Source organism: Mercenaria mercenaria, chromosome 5, assembly GCF_021730395.1.
Source record: "Mercenaria mercenaria strain notata chromosome 5, MADL_Memer_1, whole genome shotgun sequence".
In the NCBI taxonomy this organism is placed as follows: Eukaryota; Metazoa; Mollusca; class Bivalvia; order Venerida; family Veneridae; genus Mercenaria; species Mercenaria mercenaria.
In genome coordinates this window covers 82,007,773-82,020,590 of record NC_069365.1, presented here as the reverse complement: position 1 = coordinate 82,020,590, position 12,818 = coordinate 82,007,773, and the positions used below count along the sequence as shown (strand labels likewise).

The window sequence follows — 12,818 nt, the reverse complement described above, 5'->3', positions numbered from 1 at the left end:
AGGGCGCAGCCCGAGCGATATAATAATACGCATCTGAACGACAATTATTTTATTCAAGAACAAATCACTAAATGAGATATATTATTTCGATTCTAACACGTAACCAAGGACTTTAAAGTACACCCTTGACGGCATTCATTAAATATATGCTCGTTTTCAATTGGTTTCGTTTCCGGCGTTTGACGTTATGACGTAATAATTGTGACGTCAGAACAGTGAATTAACAAATATTCTAATATGGCTAACAATGCTTTAATCATCACAACGATGTTATGTTGACGTCACGTCAACATGATATTTAGCGCCATGTACGCATCAAGAAATAGCGCTTTCAAATTTCATGAAATATTTTAATTAATAACATGTTTTAAACGAAATGTCCATTGCACAAATGTTTTGATTAATTTATACACATACTGAATTAGTTATTCGCTTTGCTGAATAATTCGCAATAATTTTCGCTCGAACTGAATTCTGCCGCAAGACGTATTACCGTTTCCGGTCCTGGCGTGTTTTAACAAATACTTTTGGCGCCATGCTTGCCCGAAGAAACAGTTCCATCATATTTGATATAAATTTTACAATAAAAAACATATTAGGATCGAAATAATTTATAGCAAAACAGTACTTTATCACTGCGCCCTCGTGAAATTATTACGCCCGACGTATAACCACCCATCGTGTATAAACAGTGATAAAGCACTGTTTTGCTATAAATAATTTCTTAAATCAAGGCCTTCGAGTGGTTTATCGTCTGATTTGCCACGGTTCAGAGTTCAGATGCGTAGGAATTGAACTACGAGGGCGTTAGCCCGAGTGGTAAAATACTGAAGCATCTGAACGATGAACCGTGGTAAATACGACGAAAAATCACAAGAAGGCCTTGACTGTTGTCATTCTGACATGCTCATTGATATATTTTAATAAATATTATGCTGGACTTCATTTACGCGAGGAGTAATGTATCAGACTTCATGCGGCAATTTGACGTCATAATTGACGTCATAATGCTCTCGAGCGTCGACCGTTGTTTATCGCAGAATATATAGAGCTTGATTTTCTTCTTTGTTTAACTGGAAATCAAATCGAGTCATGTTAGAGTTGTTGTATAATAATTTAATGTTTTGAGCCTTCTTTGTTTAATAGGAAAATGTATTGGATCGTGTTAGAATTGAACTTACTTTAATATTGGAATATCATTTTGTGAAAATACCTTGAAAAAATGACATGAAATAAAATGCTAATATAATAATTGTCATTCATTCATAGACTTTAGTTGTTCAAATCTTAATAGTGAAATTTTATCCTGCACAAATATATATTTACATCAATAAATCATACAAACACATCATTGATATTTCGACTATTCTGATTGCAATAACTATATACTTAGTAAATGTTATAAAATCATTTTTCATAATTTACCATTGACATTTTTTTTTCAAAATATTTTTCTCTATACACATGTTCAAAATAAGTTACTAACAAATACACCATGATTATACTACCATATGCTACGTTATGGATTTTTTTTTAAAAAATTATGCTAATCAAGCAATTGATGCACATACTGTACTTTAGTTCATGTCTCTTTCAATATTCAACAAAACACTAAATACTACCTATACTGCACTGTACCTATAAATATGCTCATAGACATATAACATGTAAATTTTTCACTATATATATATATATATATATATATATTAGGTGTAAAAGTGTCACTATGAAAAAAAAATGAAAATAGGCGACAAGGTGTCAAAGGGTCAAAGTGTCAAGGGGTCAAACCGTCTTGCTACCCTCGGACCCATGCACGATCCCTGGATTGAGCGGCCGATACCTTGTCCACTAGACCACAGCTCCACTTAAAAGGTGCTTTTGAACCGACAATAAGCGATAGTATTCATACTGTGTTGAAAATGCACAATTATTCAAAAATTCGAAAAATATAACACCTTTTCGCATATAAAAGGACTCCTTTCGCACTTTGGGGTACAGTACCGCTACACCGGGCATTGCGCCATGCGGACATAGGTGGCGGCCATTTTCACGCGACGTGCCGGTAAAATCAGATTGAACATTATTTACAAAACTATCTGTGTTGATTTTATAAGATAAGTAGGTATCACAATGTTTGCTTTCAGTGCGATTGTTACTTTTTAAGTGATCTGGTTATACTTCATAAATATTATACTTTCTTCAACACACCATATGTCAACTGTTATCAGAGGGTGGGTGGGGTGCAGAAAACCGGGGAGCACCGGAGAAAATGGTTGGATACTGAAAACTAGTTCAATAACATTTAACTTGCACAGGGCGCCTTTTAATATTTGGACGTTCAACATGTCCCTGTGTCAAGTTTAATCGAATGCCAGCCGTTTGCATAGCACGGATTTCGACCTTATTTTATTGAAGTGTAATCAGGCTGGTAACATAATTTGCCCGATCGGGCTTTCGACATAAAAACTAATATTTCTTGAAAAATAATGAAGATATTTCTTTCAAACTTGGTCCGTTTATTAAGCATAACACATGATGCATATTAAGATAGAAAGAACTTTGTTGCCTTCAGTTTTGTTAGAATTACTTCCCTTTTTCAGATTTTTATGATGCATAATTTTTGAAATCCAAAAAAAATGATTTTTTAATGCAATGTTTAAAACAGAAAAGGGTTCAATGGCTTTCTATTGCTCCAAACTTATGCGCCAATACCTTAATTCTATTTTTTTAGGGTTAATACTTTGTTTCTAGTGTAGATGTATGAACAATTTTTTTAGAACTAACATTTCTCTATAATGCTGTAAGTGAAGTCCGACGTTTATTTATAGAACTAACTGAAAACCAGGGTGCACCTCATCATCATCATCATCATCTTTGATAATGGCAAGCAGTCCTGTTGGACTATAATGGCCATGCGTGGGGGTTAGTAAAGTGAAAGATTATCAAGCCTCCCAAGCTACTCAATCCACCCAGGAGGACATTGACAATGTGATAAAAAATAGTGCAAAAACCTACTCAAGCCCTTAAAGCCTATACATTGCATAATCTACTATGTACATGGTGAAGAAACAAGAGAGTTAGTACTGTTAAAAGATAAAAGCATATATGTACTGTCTAGGGGATGTGTGGTAACACAGTCAGTCCCGACTTAAACACAGCGTTTGAGTCAGCACTGACTAAGTGCACCGGCAGTGAGTTCCATTCAACTATTGTCCTAGGGAAAAATGAGTACTTTATGTAGTCAACTGATGAGTGTGGTATATGATATGCTAGTTGATGGTGATGTCTGGATGTTCTTAATAGTGGATCCATATATTGTAAAGGTATTATGTCAACAAGCCCATAATGTATTTTATGGAAGAGGCTAAGACGGATGTTCTGTCTTCTGCGCTCTAAGGACTCCCATTGTAATTGCTGTAGTAATTGTGTTACAGTACCCGGCGACTTTGAATAGTTGTTGGTAACAAACCTAGCGGCCCTCTTTTGTACATTTTCTAATTTCTGCTTGTCATTTAATTGATAAGGGTCCCAAACAGAAGCACAGTATTCCAAGGAAGGTCTGACTATTGATTTGTAGGCTGCTGCTTTAGTTTCAGGTTTGGCAGAATGTAGATTTCGTTTTAAGAACCCAAGATTTTGACTGGCCTTATTTGTTATTTTGCTAATGTGTGGAGACCAAGAGAGATTAGATGAAAGTTCCACACCGAGATAGGTAGCTTGTTTGACCTCAGACAAGGGTTGGCTGTGTAGAAAGTAGTCAGTCATGACTGGTTTAGATCTAGGTGGGGTAATGTGCATGATGTGGCATTTGTCTATGTTGAAGGCTGGAGAAAATCAATTACCGAAATTTAAAGAATGATAGTATAGCACTAGTAACTGTAAAATGTTAATTCTTAGCCAATATATTAAGGAAGTGTCTAGTACTGATCAACAAAATCTAAGATATAAATAAGGCGTAAAAAAAATTGTTTGTTTACAGTATCCCACCCTACCCTAAATTTTTGGCCCGACCCTAAATGTAGGGCTGTCATCGATAGAAACGATATCGATGTATCAACGATATTTTTTGGTCGATCGATTATCGATTCCCATTTCTAAAAATCGATATTTTACACAGAGAAAAAAGACTATCCAGATAAACACTCAGACCCTCTAAAACACTTTTTCTGCCTGCAAAAATGCGCCCTTAGTAACGGAAGTTGTCAATAAAGGTCATGTCTAAACTTGTACCGTAGCATTCTTTTCCAACTAGTCTGCACTACCTGTATGGGGAAATACATAAATACAAAATAAAACACATGAAAAGCAGGCAATTAAACTAAAAATAACATTAACAAGAAGGTATATAGCATGTACATGAACAAATAGGTTGTTACTCTAACTTAATAATCGATTTATCGATGTATCGTCGATATCTGTCTTCCGATATATCGGTATCGTCGATATGACAAAGACCCAATCAATGACAGCCCTACCTAAATGTTTTTATGGCCTTGGAGAATAATTTTTTCAACTTTTTGACAAAATGATGCCAAACCGCACTTTTTATGCTTTAAACATGGTCAGTGATGTTAGAAATCAACTTCCTGATTAGCTAAAAATATTCAGCTCAGAAATGTTTATATGCTGTTACGGATCTCTGCGCTGAATCGAATCCCGTACTGAAACCTAACCAGGAATCGTGCCAGAAGTCTGTCACGCTATAATTTTAACAAAAGAAACACAATAGACTAACCTTTTACTTTAAAATATTAATTTTCTAATCCATTTTTAGCTTGACTATATTCGAAAAATAGGGGAGCTATCCTACTCGCCCCGGTGTGAGCGTGAGCGTCACACAAATGTTAATGTTTGCGTACCACCCCAAATATTTTTAAAGTCCATTGAGATATTGCTTTCATATTTTACCATCATGACCCCAGTCTGTAAAAAGGAGGAGACAAGCATTATCAAGCATTTTGACTGAAATATGGCCCCTTTTCAACTTAGAATAAATGTTAAAGTTTGCGTACCACCCCAAATATTTTATAAGACCATTGAGATATTGCTTTCATATTTTGCATACTTGTTTACCATCATGACCCCAGTCTGTAAAAAGGAGGAGGCAACTCTATCAAGCATTTTGACTGAATTATGGCCCCTTTTCGACTTAGAATAAATGTTAAAGTTTGCGTACCACCCCAAATATTTTCAAAGTCCATTGAGATATTGCTTTCATATTTTGCATACTTGTTTACCATCATGACCCCGGTCTGTAAAAAGGAGGAGGCAACTCTATCAAGCATTTTGACTGAATTATGGCCCCTTTTCGACTTAGAATAAATGTTAAAGTTTGCGTACCACCCCAAATATTTTATAAGACCATTGAGATATTGCTTTCATATTTTGCATACTTGTTTACCATCATGACCCCAGTCTGTAAAAAGGAGGAGGCAACTGTATCAACCATTTTGACTGAATTATGGCCCCTTTTCGACTTAGAATATGGTTATGTTAAAGTTTTACTCATTGCTTATATTATACTATAAAGCACTGAGAATAGTCGAGCGTGCTGTCCACTGACAGCTCTTGTTCTTTTGATCTGGCATAAAATAATCCATGCAACATAATTTGAATACAAGTAATACACACAAGTTTCTAATTGGTACCACTGTCTGCAATATTTTGTCCGCCATTGCAGCTGTCACCTGATCAGGGTACTCTTCATTTTGAAAACCAATAGCCGATATAGAATCATTATTTATTGACCTTTTCTGCGAACATAAACCTTCTAAGGTAGGATTTTATCAAAAATGGTTATGTTTATGATTTAATTAAATTTGTAAAAGGAAAAATTTTGATCTTGATTTTAAAAAATAACCACATACTCTGAACTGTTGCATGACGTCATCAGTTTCTCACGAGAGACTGTGCGAGATGTTGCGGTTTGATACTGGTTGGGTAACCAAATGGGGTTTCGCCATAACTTAATGGACGCGACCATCAGAAAATAAAAATAGCGTCAGTTAAGTTATGGTAGCCAGAACTACTTCCTGATGCTCTAAAGGCATAACCCCCTTATTTGTATTCATTTTTTGACACAAAAATAATTTTCGAAAAGTCTCCCTTAATAAAAAAAAATTTCCGACCTACCTACCCAGCATGCCCACTCATTTTTAAAGTTAAGGGTACATGTACCCCCTGCTTTTGCAAAATAGGGGTACACTTCAAAATCTGGGGGTACACTACATGGTAGATCTGAATTTTTTCTATTTAACTGCTGAAATTTGTATATACATGTTTTTTTTCATGCAGAACTCTCGTGGGTGGGGTATAACAGATGAGATAATTTTAGAAAATTTAAAATGTTTTTCCAAAGTTAAGATAGGAAATTTTGAATCATAGGACCCCTCCCAATATTATACTAAATATAAATAAGTTTTCAGCACGGTTCATGTATTCCCGATTTCGTGGACGGAACATGATTTGTCCGAAATAACATACAGTCAACTGAAGACTGATAAAAATCGCCAATCAATAATAAATGCCCAAACTATTACAGGTATGCAATGTGTATCAAAATTGCAGTTAAATATCCAAAAATAAAATACTGTTAACCTTTTGTTGAGTTTATAAAAGCTAAAAGGCCTTTTTGCATTTTGTATCCATACTTTTTTTGCACACGACCCATGTGACGTCTGACTAAAACACTTACGAAACCCCTCTATGCGGCTGACAATTACGCCGAGAATTCGGTGATGGAAACGAAATTATCACGTCCCTGGACCGGATCTGCGTTTAAGACTGTACCAAACAATTGGCAAGTGCATGATGAAATAAACAGCGATTTGCCAGCTGAACAGGAGTTCCGAATCTCTGCGCGCATGTACCCCCAACAAGTGATTTTTATGCGTGCATTTGATATTTTGTGCGTGATTCACGTACTGCAGTGCGTGAATGGGCATGCTGCTACCCTAATTTTTTTGAGCATGTTACCGGAAACAAAGAATTTTTTTTTTAGGCCTAACCCTAAATCTCTAGAAAAAAGAGGTCCGTACCCCTAGAAAATGCCTAACAAGCTTGTCTAGAGGCACGAATACCCCAAGACACTTCGTATATTGAATAAGGCACTGTCTATTTGATGGGAAATCCTTAACTTGGGATATCATGATTATAACAGTGTGTAAATCTTTAACTTTGGATACTGTATCATAATTATATAATAATTAGTTTTCGGCAGTTGCTACGGGTCCGGAAATTTAACCAGGGGCGGCGAAATCTGATTTTTACTTGCTTGTCCATTTTTGTAATTTGCTATTTCTTACTTGTCTGTTAGTCCAACTAATTGTACGTGAGTCACGATATTGTGATAATTTTTGCATAGGTCAATATCTTTCCTCCACGTACAACATAGGAATTACCTTTTTTGTGGTGAACCTTCCGTGACGATTCTAGGCGGCGTGATTTTTAAATAGCATTTTAACTATTAAAAACCAAAAACATTAGTGAAATTTTAAGATACCTTGAAAGAATATCCATTTTTAGCTCATCTGATTTTTTGAAAAAAAATGATGAGTTATTGTCATCACTTGAGCGGTTGTCGGCGTCGGTGTCGGCGTCTGCGTCGGCGTTGCCTGGTTAAGTTTTATGTTTAGGTCAGCTTTTCTCCTAAACTATCAAAGCTATTGCTTTGAAACTTGGAATACTTGTTCACCATCATAAGCTGACCCTGTATAGCAAGAAACATAACTCCATCTTGCTTTTTGCAAGATTTATGGCCCCTTTTGTACTTAGAAAATATCAGATTTCTTGGTTAAGTTTTATGTTTAGGTCAACTTTTCTCCTAAACTATCAAAGCTATTGCTTTGAAACTTGGAATACTTGTTCACCATCATAAGCAGACCCTGTACATCAAGAAACATAACTCCATCTTGCTTTTTGCAAGAATTATTGCCCCTTTTGGACTTAGAAAATCAGTTTTCTTGGTTAAGTTTTATGTTTAGGTCAGCTTTTATCCTAAACTATCAAAGCTATTGCTTTAAAACTTGCAACACTTGTTCACCATCATAAGCTGACCCTGTACAGCAAGAAACATAACTCCATCCTGCTTTTTGCAAGATTTATGGCCCCTTTTGGACTTAGAAAATATCAGATTTCTTGGTTAAGTTTTATGTTTAGGTCAACTTTTTCTCTTAAACTATCAAAGCTATTGCTTTGAAACTTGCAACACTTGTTCACCATCATAAGCTGACCCTGTACAGCAAGCAACATAATTCCATCCTGCTTTTTGCAATAATTATTGCCCCTTTTGGACTTAGAAAATCATTTTCTTGGTTGAGTATTATGTTTAAGGCAACTTTTCTCATAAACTATCAAAGCTATTGCTTTAAAACTTGCAACAGTTTTTCACAATCATAAGTGGACACTGTACATCAAGAAACATAACTCTATCCTGCTTTTTGCAAGAATGATGGCCCTTTTTAGACTTAGAAAATCATGGGTAGGACAATATTTCTATTATACAAAAAAAAATCAGATGAGCGTCAGCACCCGCAAGGCGGTGCTCTTGTTTCCTTTCAATTGAATGGAGTTTGTCACAGTTTTAAACAACACACCCTAAAGGTTACACAAATTTTACATGGCTCTGATTCATGTCACCTGATAGATAACGACCAACACTGTCAGCGTGTAGTGAGTGTAATGGCGGACATGTAAATACAGCGAGGTAGCCAAAATAAAACATATAGTGTTTACGCTTTATTAACGTGTTTTACTGTTATGTTTAAACCATACAACGATTCAATTTTATTTTGTTTTACAATTTCATTGTTTAAAGTATATTGACTGATTGTGTTTTTATCTAAATCTATTTTCACCACAGATAAGGTCTTTACTGGTTTTGACGTAAAGAGAGGGATTCTGCCCTATCATGAAAATATCTCGGAATCAGTTCTGACATCAAATTATTTGGACTAACTTGTCCGTATGATAGTTATATAGTAAATTCAGGTCAAATTTCACTTGTCTGTACAACCTTTAGGACAACCTGGACAATTGAATTTGCCGCCCCTGCTAACCTGTAGACCCGGAGTCTAGAGATCCGGTTACTAGACCTCTGCTCTAGACAACCGGTACAGGGCTCGAGGTCTGGTACTCTATATCAGTCAGGGGTGTAACTGTTTTAAGTTATGTGACCTATTTCAGTTACTTTTTATACGCCCGTTTGAAAAACGGGACGTATTATGGGAACGCCCCTGGAGGGCGGGCGGGCGGGCGGGCGGGCGGCGTCCACAGACCTTGTCCGGAGCATATCTTCTACATGCATGAAGGGATTTTGATGAAACTTGGCACAGTTGTTCACCATCATGAGACGGAGTGTCATGCGCAAGAACCAGGTCCCTAGGTCTAAGGTCAAGGTCACACTTGGAGGTCAAAGGTCAAATTCAAGAATGACTTTGTCCGGAGCATATCTTCTTCATGCATAGAGGGATTTTGATTAAAGTTGGCACAATTGTTCATCATCATGAGAAGGAGTGTCATGCGCAAGAACCAGGTCCCTAGGTCTAAGGTCAAGGTCACACTTAGAGGTCAAAGGATACAAGAATGAAAACTTTGTCCGGAGCATTTCTTCTTCATGCATAGAGGGATTTTGATATAACTTGGCACAAATGTTCACCACCATGAGGCGGAGTGTCATGCGCAAGAACCAGGTCTCTAGGTCTAAGGTCAAGGTCACACTTAGAGGTCAAAGGATACAAGAATGAAAACTTTGTCCGGAGCATTTCTTCTTCATGCATAGAGGGATTTTGATTATAACTTGGCACAAATGTTTCACACACCATGAGGCGGAGTGTCATGCACAAGAACCAGGTCTCTAGGTCTAAGGTCAAGGTCACACTTAGAGGTCAAAGGATACAAGAATGAAAACCTTGTCCGGAGCATTTCTTCTTCATGCATAGAGGGATTTTGATATAACTTGGCACAAATGTTCACCACCACAAGACGTAGTGTCATGCGCAAGAACCAGGTCCCTAGGTCTAAGGTCAAGGTCACACTTAGAGGCCAAAGGTCAGATACAAGAATGACTTTGTCCGAAGCATTTCTTCTTCATGCATAGAGGGATTTTGATGTAACTTGACACAACTATACACCATCATGAGACGAAGTGTCATGCGCAGTTCCCTTCTTTAGAATTACTTCCCTTTGTTGTTACTATTAAATAGCTTATATTGTAACTTTTTCATTACTAGTCGTAGGGAAAAATCGAGACCACTTTTCTGTAGTACAACATGCATGCTACATCCAATTTTGAGGTGTATTTTGACCAGTCTCTACCTGGTAAAGATTTTTGTGTGGACTTACAATTTTTTTTTTGATTTTTTTTTTTTTTTTTTTTAAGATTAACTTCCCTTAGTTGTTACTATAAATAACTTATATTGTAACTTTTTTATAATTGACCGTAGGGAAAAACCAAGACCACTTTTCTGTGGTACAACATAGATGTTACTTTCCAATTTTAGGTGTATTTTAAGGTATCTCTACCTGGTAAGGAGTTTTTTTGTGGACTTAGAAAAACAAAACACTTAGTTATTACTAAACAACTACAAAATTAAAATTCCATTTGCAAATACAGGTGCTAGAGTAAAGAAATTTGCTGTGACGGGCGTATATTGTGACATTCTTGCACTCTTGTTCAAGCATTTTATAACCTGTATTAGTTATGAAATATAGCTTAACTCGGGTAAGTTATTCAAAAAAAGTTTTTTTGCTGTTCTCACAAAGTGACCTATACAGTGAAATAAGTAGCAATCTGTGGTTAATCAAATTCTCTTTTAGTCTGATCATGACCTGATAAGTGTAATGGGATGCTAAGAGTTTTATAGCTTTAAACCTTTTGTGTAAACTTTATCAGCCTTGCGTAAAAAAATTTACTGCAAGCTGGAAAGATAAGAGTTCAAGGATTCAGGAAATAGTTTCACATTCAAAATGAGGAATTGGCACAGGAGGGCTTTGTAATATTTTATAACTGAAACAAGTTATGAAAATATAAGCAATAACTCAAATGCAGGGATATAAACTAGGTGTTTTTATTTAGGGGCCCAGACTGTCAAAACTAAATGTTTAACATTAGGTATAGGGCATTTTCTCCAACAATTTAGGGGCCCAGCAACAACTTTTTTCTGACTCATTTTGATGCATGAAAAAGCGTTTAACGACCGTGATGAAAAGTCATACTAAATGCCGTACTATGCCATGATACGTTTTGTGTAAACAACACGCTTCGAATTGGCAACAAAATTCTGCAAATAAACCATCATTAGAGTCGGAATTTTTATGATTATTTGCATCGTTTTAGTTCAACTTTCACAAGAAATCAATCTAATTGGGAAAAATCATCTCATATTTGGGAATTTTGACCATTTTTGTCAGTTGGGAAGACGCTGGATTTCGGAGTCAAATCGGCGCAAAAAAAATCACTGAGTGTGGACCTTTCTTATTGCTTGTTACACACTTTAAAACTTTATTTACACCAGTGTTATCATTATAACAAGAAAGCAGCATGCCCATTCACGCACTGCAGTACGTGAATCACGTACAAAATATCAAATGCACGCATAAAAATCACTTGTTGGGGGTACATGCACGCAGAGATTCGGAACTCCAGTTCAGCTGCAAAATCGCTGTTTATTTCATCGCGCACTTGCCAATTGTTTGGTATGGTCTAAAACGCAGATCCGGTCCACGAACATTATAATTTCGTTTCCATCACCGAATTCTCGGCGTAATTGTCAGCTGTATAGAGGGGTTTGGTAAATGTTTTAGTCGGACGTCACACGGGTCGTGTGCAAAAAAAGAATGGATACGAAACGCAAAAAGGCATTTTAGCTTTAATAAACTCAGCAAAAGGTTAACAGTATTTTATTTCTCGATATTTAACTGCAATTTTGATACACATTGCATATCTGTAATAGTTTGGGCATTTATTATTGATGGACGAATTTTACCAGTCTTCAGTTGACTGTATGTTATTTCGGACGAATCGTGTTCCGTTCACGAAATTGGGAATACATGAACCTTGCTGAAAACTTATTTATATTTAGTATAATATAGGGAGGGGTGTTTTCATTCAGAATTTCCTATCTTAAATTTGGAAAAACATTTTACATTTTCTAAAATTATCTCATTTGTTATACCCCACCCACGAGAGTTCTGTATGAAAAAAAAACAAACAAACAAAAAAAAACATGTAATATACAAATTTCAGTAGTTAAATAGAAAATTTTCAGGTCTGCCATGAAGTGTACCCCCAAATTTTGAAGTGTACCCCTATTTTGCAAAAGCAGGGGGTACATGTACCCTCAACATTAAAAATGAGTGGGCATGCTGGAAAGGTGGTAAAATTTAGCTGATACGGAGGATTTAGGCAATATTTATAGATCTATGGCCAGCTAAACTGCTGTGAACAGTGTGCGACATTAACGGTAGCCCGATTGCCAATGGCTACAAAAAATCGGCTCGGGCGACAGAAAATCGGCAGGCCGTAGCCCATCAGGCTATGAAAAATTCTGAGGAATAAATTTACCAAAACGTTCATTGCAAACGTGGGAGCAAAATAGTTGCTTTGAAGGTTCGAACTTCGCTCAAATCTATTTTCAAAGCGAATTCAAGTCGCCCGATTTTTTTTTTGATGCACACTCGCTAAACATTTGACAATTTGCACCATCATTATGTGCATTGAATACACATACACACATGCCGATAGCATAATTTAAACTCCGCCTACTTCAGGTACTTGTGAGATTTTTGCGTAAAAGTGTGAGAGCGAATCAAATTATCGG

General features: G+C 36.4%; 1 protein-coding gene across 2 annotated transcripts in view; it reads left to right on the top strand.

The window, feature by feature from the left end:
- LOC123558573 (ATP-binding cassette sub-family E member 1-like) overlaps positions 1 to 12,818 on the top strand; it is a 145,148-nt gene that overhangs the window by 105,941 nt on the left and 26,389 nt on the right. Inside the window, exon 2 of one of the 2 annotated variants that reach the window (XM_053544135.1) lies at positions 2,091 to 2,118. The gene's annotated coding sequence lies outside the window, so the exon portion shown is untranslated. Of the gene's footprint in view, positions 1 to 1,998; positions 2,063 to 2,090; positions 2,119 to 12,818 lie in introns of those variants that run through there. The other variant, XM_053544134.1, reaches the window with a different exon arrangement.